We start from the raw sequence: 7866 nt of genomic DNA, 5'->3' as shown, positions 1-7866 counted from the left end.
GAGAGTTAGTCATGCCAGCTCATCACAGCTTGGTCAGAAACTGTCCTGATTATTTAAACCCTCTATGGCTTACGTCAGATGCAAATAAGTAGCTGAGCACAGTTGTCACAAGGACAGAGAGATGTGTTTTTCCTAACACTAGATCATTGTCTCATGCAAGTGGTATCAGCTACAAGCCACAAACCACCTCCTCCAAGATGAACTGAACCACCTAAACTGGGCTTTACAGGCTAATGGATACTCCACCACAAACATCAGAAGAGCTGTAAGAACAAGAACAAGCAGCAAGAGTAAAGACAAAGACAGAGGAAAAGTGTTCTTGCCAAATATCAATGGAACCGCTGACTGCGTTGGGAAGCTGATGAAGAAACACAACAATCAAACAATCTGCAGACCCACTAAGAAAATCCAACAAATGCTACATTCAGGAAAGGATAAGAAGGATCCTCTTACCTCTGCAGGAGTTTATCATATACCACGCAGTTGTGGACAAGTCTACATAGGGACCACCAAACATGAATCAAGGAACATGAAAGGCACTGCAGACTACTTCAACCAGAGAAGTCAGCCATAGCAGAACACCTGATGAACCAACCAGGACATAGCATATTATTTGAAAACACAGAAATGCTGGACCACTCTAACAACCTCCATGTCAGCCTACACAGAGAAGCCATTGAAATCCACAAGCATGTGGACAATTTCAACAGAAAGGAAAGAACCATGAGAATGAACAAAATCTCACTACCAGTATTTAAAAAACTCTAGAATTATAACAGTAAATTAAAAAAAAAACCCTCAAACACAGGGGAAGTCCAGAGAAGAAACAATCAGGAACAGCTAATCACCTCTCAACAAATTACCCCAGGCAGTAACAGGGCACACCTAAAAACTGTCAGGCCATCAAATGCTAATCAAGGTGGCCAATTGAAACATTCACACCTACCTTCAAGAGACAAGAGTTCTTTCTCCCATCCTGGACTTTCCACAGATATATAAACCCAATTTTCCTAGTTTCCAACAGGCCTCACAACCTCTGAGGATGCATGCCATAGATGCAGGAGAAACATCAGGAGAGAACACTTCTAGAACATGGTCATACAGCCCAAAAAGCCTACAACAACCCACAAACCATATTATTTGTAAAAATGCTTGGCTCCACTGAAGCTAGTTGGGACCACAATACAATGCTTGAAAAACTTACTTCCATTCAGGCCCATCAAACACAGTAACATTTACTTCTGAGCAAATATGTACAGGAGGAGGTCTATGCTATAAACTAATGGTAAAGTTCAGCTTCACTTAGTAAAATAAACTGCTCCCCAGTCTATTATCAGAAGTTGACTTTTAGCCCTTTGTTATAAAGTAATCAACTTTGAAGACATCTGGGTATGATGAGTAAGCCAATTTATTATAATATAGCTTTATAGAAAGAACAGCCCTTTTAAGATTAACCACACATGGTGATGGTTGGTCTAGGCATTTGCAGTTCTATTTCTGGATGTACTGTGCAGAAGTTCACTGTTGGAGGGGAAAAAACCAAGACATGTGCATGTATCTTGGAAAATTAGCTAGGGTGGTTCTTTGGTTTGGTTTTTGAATTTTTAAAAAATATCTGGCTGGAGAACATTAAATTAAAAGAGATCTTTGTGCATACTCCTTGAGATGACTGCACCATAGATGCAGCATTGTTCCAGCCATAATAGCAGAGGAGAGGGGGAATACTGGAAAAGGGCTGACTCATCAGAGAATTCAGGAGTGGCTCCACGGGACTGCCCTTTTATATAAAATCCCATGTCTTTGCTTTCTTTCAGACTGGAGGATGCAGCACCAGAAGAATTTGGAATCAAACTGGAAATTCAGAGCTAGTAGGTTCATGAGAACAGAGAGCAATCCTTTTGTTGTTGAATAAGAGAGGGAAGAATTGGGGGTAATACCATGGGGCATCTAGTGGGAAGTTTGAGGAAAGGGAGATTAATTTATGAAAAAATGAGTAGGATAATAAATGTGGAGTTAATTAAGTGAAGAGGAAATGATTTGAAAGAATTGATGTCTTAAGGTCTAAGGAATGTCATGTGTCTACAAATACTGACCACTGCATTCATTAAATGGTCCATTTCTCTTTCTCCGTGGATAAAAGATAGACACAACTACTGGACAAAATCATAAAAAACCACAAATTCAAACCAACTGTTTTAATAAATTTAGAAATAGATTGAAAATTATTTTCCAGAAAACTGGTCAGAATCTCAGCCAACTGGTCAAGTAACAACAGACATTTAACCTCAGCTTTGTGTCTCATTTATTTTTTATTTCTGCCATTGAGGTTTCACATTTAATTGGTTGTGGGGTGGGTGGAAGGAGGTCATAGACAGGTAGCACAATACACATTCTGAATGCCCAGGATCCCGTAATGATTACTGAGATAGATAAATGATTTGAAGCAAACAAGTTGCATTAAAACATTTTTCTAAAAAATAAAATAAAATGTGATATTGAGAAAACACTAAGATGCTATATTTACTAGGGTTTTCATTAAAATGATACCATTATTTTTCAGAAGCAAGTCATTAAAAGCAATAGGTCAGGGATCCTCAAACTTTATAAACAGAGGGCCAGGTCACAGTCCCTCAAACTGTTGGAGGGCCGGATTATAATTTGAAAAAAAACATGAGTGAATTCCTATGCACACTGCACATATCTTATTAAACACTACAATAATTAAAATGAAGATTTTATATTTGTTAAAATGATTTTAACAAATATAAAATTATAAGTATTTCAATGGGAAGTGTAGACCTGCTTTTGGCTGATGAGATAGGATTGTTGTTGTTGTTGTTGTTGTTGTTGTTGTTGTGTGCTTTCAAGTCATTTCAGAGTTCGGTTGACCGTGAGTGAGGGCCAGGTAAATGACCTTAGTTTGAGGACCCCTGCAATAGATGAATGAAATTGAGAAAATGGCATACCCATTCCTATGATTGTTAAACACATTCAGGGAGCATCAACACTGTAGAATTAATTAAGTTTGACACTACTTTAATTGCAATGGTCAATGCTATGGAATCATGGGAGTTGTAATTTGATGTAGTACTAGTACTCTTCGGCAAAGAAGACAAAAGATAGTGTAAATTATATAGTGTAGATGCATCCAAAGTGTGTTAAAAATTCTGAATATGGAAGTCTTTTGTAAATGTTTAGCCACACTGAATTGCATAGCCATTAGGGCTGTGCAAAATTATCATTAGTCTCATAAGTCATTAGTAATTCATTAGATTTGTGCAAACAAATCACTTTTAAGAAACATGCAGGAAAGGAGGGAGAACAATTTAAGTATCAAAACACTCACCAATAATTTTTGTTAAGATTCTGTAATATTCGGAAGCCTCCCAAAGTCAGTTTAATTTTCAGTATAAGCATTAAGCAACTTTGGAAAAGTGAAAAAAGGACATTGCTAATGTTTAAATTAAGACCAAGACTGCTTGCCAGTCGTCATAAGGAAGTGTGGTGGGACAGGAATAGCTGGGCTGGGTGGGAGACAGAGAACACAGCATTCTGGGAAATGTAGTTTAGAAAAATTCTCTACCCTGTGGTAGAGAATTCAAAAGGCCCTGCTTTAAACTACATTTCCCAGAATGCAGTGCTCAACATCAGAAAGCCCCAATAATAATAATAATAATAATAAATAAAATTATTGAATCTCCAAAGAGGACATAAGTTAGTAATAGTATAAATCTGTGCTGTTGAAATTCTATGATTAATTGTGTGTCATATAGACACATTATTAGACAGACATTCAAGGGGATTGCTGTTGTGGCTTGGGGGGGGGGGGAGATAAATGTTTTTGGCTAAATTTTTAAAAATCCCCAAAAATCAGTAGATGTGTGAATCTTTCTGAAACTTCAAGGGATTGATGTCCTGGTTATCTTGTGCATTGTAATTAAAATTCACGAAGATAGCTCTTGTCATCTTTTTAAAAAAATGTTTGTAATTTTTTAAAAAATCCCCCCAAAATTAGTGGGTGAGTGTAACATTCTGAAATTTGGTGGACTAACAGTGGAAAATGCATGGTACAATTTCAGCAAGTTCCATCACTGTAGTTCCAAACATGAGGGAGAAATGAGCCCCTGAAGTTTTCCCACTTGCTCAATTACTTTAAAAAAGTAACGAAAAATGCATTACTTTGTTATAGTTACAAATTATTAGGTCTACAATTTCAGAAACACCCCCAAATATGATTTGCCCCCTCCCCAATTTTTAATGTAATGTATTAAAAAAAATTCATTGATCGCACAGCCCTAATAGCCATAGCCTTAGATCTCCTACACCAGGGGTCCTCAAACTAAGGCCCTCCAAGGTCATTTACCCAGCCCTCGCTCAGGGTCTGAAATGACTTGAAAGCACATAAAAACAACAACAATCCTATCTCATCAGCCAAAAGCAGGCCCACATTTATCATTGAAATACTAATAAGTTTATATTTGTTAACATTGTTCCTAATTTTAATTATTGTATTGTTTTAAAGTGTTTTTTACACTACGAATAATATATGTGCAGCGTGCATAGGAATTCAATCAATTTTTTTTCAAATTATAATCTGGCCCTCCAACAGTTTGAGGGACTGTGACCTGACGCTCTGTTTAAAAAGTATGTGGACCCCTGTCCTACACCATTGCTTTTCTTTACATTCCAGCCCTAATCTAGAGATTAAAGGGAAGTTTGATCTTTCTGACTGTAGATAAAAGTACAGACATGTTCTGTATCTTTTGAGAGAATGTACAGTTCATAATTTAGTTAACACGGGTTGGCATTTCCATATTCTTGCATAGTTTTTGGTTCAGTTAACTATCAAATGCATATAAGATATCTATTTAAAAATATTTTTTAGAGAAAACATGTTCTGTTGATATTTTTATGTGCTGTCAAGTTGGCTTCATCTTACTATGATCATATGAATAAGAGACCTCTAAAGGACTCTGTTGTTAAAAGACTGAATCAGTTACTGCAAACTCGGGAACATGGTTTCCTTTACTGAGTCAATAAAACATTTGTGAGAGCTTCCACTTATCTGATTTTCTTCAACTTAACTAAGCATTATAATATTTTCCAGTTAGTCATATCATTTTATGATACCTACCAAGTATGATGGTCTTAGTTTAGTTCGGCTGCTAACAAAAGATTAGGTTTGATTTGCAGAACAGTTATTATGACAGGTTTAGGTCTTAGTAAAATGAAAAATATGTATAAATTGTAATAAGAAAAAAGTAGGACACAGAAAATGTTGAACATATTTTAAACCCATTAAAAATAGTGCCTCATATCTACTTGACTATATGGTAGAATTCTAATGGGACCTGCAGTCTAATCCTAAACAGCTGTTGCTGAAATTGAGTACATTTATTTCTTAAATCTGTACAACCCCATTGGATCCTATGAAAGCAGAAAAGTGGGATATTATTAAAATGAAAGAAACAAATTATCATGAAATTATCATGAAATTCAGAGCAATGATAAGGACCAAAACATCCTATTAAGTGACATTATTCCATGCCTTTAAGTCATTTCTGACTTATGGGAACCTTAAGGTGAAGGTATCATGGGGCTTAGATGACAAGATTTGTTCCAAGGAGGTTTGTAACTCATTTTCTCTGAAACTGGGAGTTTGTGACTTGTTTAAGGTCACCCAGTGGGTTTCTATGATTGAACAGAGATTTGAACTCTTGAGTCATACAATACTCAAACCACTGTACTCTTCTGGATCTTATTGGTGACATAAGTAGGCATTATGCCACATCACATTAACAAACTGTGGGCCCATGGTACTATTCACAGGAGTTGGTTCCAAGACCCCGTGGATATCAAATCTGTAAATGATTGGAAAGTCACCTATTTGGCAAGGCCATAAATAGTTGTTAAGTGATCCTCAGATGTTGGCCCTATGAATAAAAGTCACTCTCCATTAACAGCCCTGCTCAGGTCTTGCAGACTCAGGGCTTCCTTGGTTGAAGGTCCTTCTGGACAGCCTCTTAATCCAGGAAGAAAAAGTGGGGCAGAAAATTGTGGTACCTTAAGGAAAGTCCAGACACGGAGCTCTCAGTCCTGATAAATGGTCCTCCGGCATCCTGGATAGCTTGGTTATAGCTGGTTTTTCAAAATGGACACAGGACATCCATCGGAAGTTTTCTTTTAATTTTTCTCCAAGATGCGCTGGACCACATAATCGCTGATGTGGATATTAGAAAATGCACACAAGCAGATTTTTTTTGTCATTATCTCTCCTCACCCTCCTGCTGCTTTCACATTTGCCCTTTTGAACCCTGTTTTGCTTTGGGGTCACTTGCCTGCCATGCTGGTGTCCATTGTGTAATTTAAAGCTCTGAGAACAAGCTCTGAGAATATGAGAACAAAGGAATGGTTGGAGAGAGTTCGCATGGGGATTGATTTCCTCTCATGCTTCCATTTAGCCACCCGTGTATCTGTGACTTCATTTGTTTACTTCTTTCATCAGTTGTTTCAGGACTATAATATGAGGATTAGAGCAACCCACACCAGCGTATTGCAACCAAATCTTGTGGTTTTCTTTATTGCAAGGATATACTCCATAGCAGTGCATTTTTCGGCCAATCATGAATTTGAAGAGGACGTTTTTAACATGTGTTTTTAAGCCAATAACTATAATAATAACGTCATCATCACCATCAACAACAACACTTTATTTGTATTCCACCCTATCTCCCCGAGGAGACTCAGAGAAGATTCCAGCATATATATAGACACAGGCAAACATTCAATGAAACACAAATACACAGGCAAAGGCAAAGGCTTGCACTTTCATCTCCAGCTCTGGAGGCAGTGCTCATCTCTGGCTCTAGGGAAGGTGCTCATCTCCATTTCCAAGCTGAGGAGCCTTGTTGTCCATCGATACCACCTGGTCACGTAGTCACCATGACTTCATGGGGCACCCTTTTATCTTCCCGCTGCGGTGGTACCTATTGATCTACTCACATTTGCATGTTTTCAGATTGCTGGGTTGGCAGGAGCTGAGGCTGACAGCAGGAGCTCGCCCCATCTTGTGGATTTCAACTGCCTACCTTCAGGTTGGCAAGCTCAGCAGTTCAATGGTTTAACCTATTGCGACACCACAATCCAGTGTGTGTTTTGACTGATACAGTCTTCCTCTTTTTCCACATACCCAGCAATCACTATTGTTTTTTAATGAGTCATTTTGTTTAATGATATGCCCAAAGCATGATAACTTCATTTTGGCCATTTTGGCTCTTAGTGAGAGTTTAGCCTTGAATTCATCTAGTTTAAACCATCTTCTAGCTAGTTTGGCAATCAATTGTACCTACAGTCTTCTACTCCAACACTACATTCCAGAATGTAGGTTATCTTCTTGTTAAGTTTCTCTACTGTCCATCTTTCACAATCACACATTGAAGCAGGAAATATAATGACTTGTTATGGATTTTTAATTATTTATGTTATTATTTTGCTGGAAGCCATGCCGAGTCCCTTTGGGAGATAGGGAGGGATATAATTAAAGATTCATTCATTCATTCATTCAGGTAATACAATGGCATGGATGATCCATATTTTGATATCCAATTATATATTGCTTAATAAGACCCTAAAACTCCAAGCACCTGTCAAAACAGAAAGATGTTTGCTGGACAGCAGGGAGAAGACCAGCCTATTCTCTCTTTGCAAGAGAGTACAAGAACTTGGAATGGTCTTCTTACCCCCCCCCCCCCAACCAAATAGGACATTCTACAATAGATAGCAGCTAGGAGACTCAAAATGCTAATCCAGCTTCTTTCATACTCTGCCTCTCAAAGCCTATCAGCGAAGGCATGGAATTCCCATTGT

The sequence above is a fragment of the Anolis sagrei genome, chromosome 5, assembly GCF_037176765.1.
Source record: "Anolis sagrei isolate rAnoSag1 chromosome 5, rAnoSag1.mat, whole genome shotgun sequence".
In the NCBI taxonomy this organism is placed as follows: domain Eukaryota; kingdom Metazoa; phylum Chordata; class Lepidosauria; order Squamata; family Dactyloidae; genus Anolis; species Anolis sagrei.
This window is presented reverse-complemented; position numbering follows the sequence as displayed.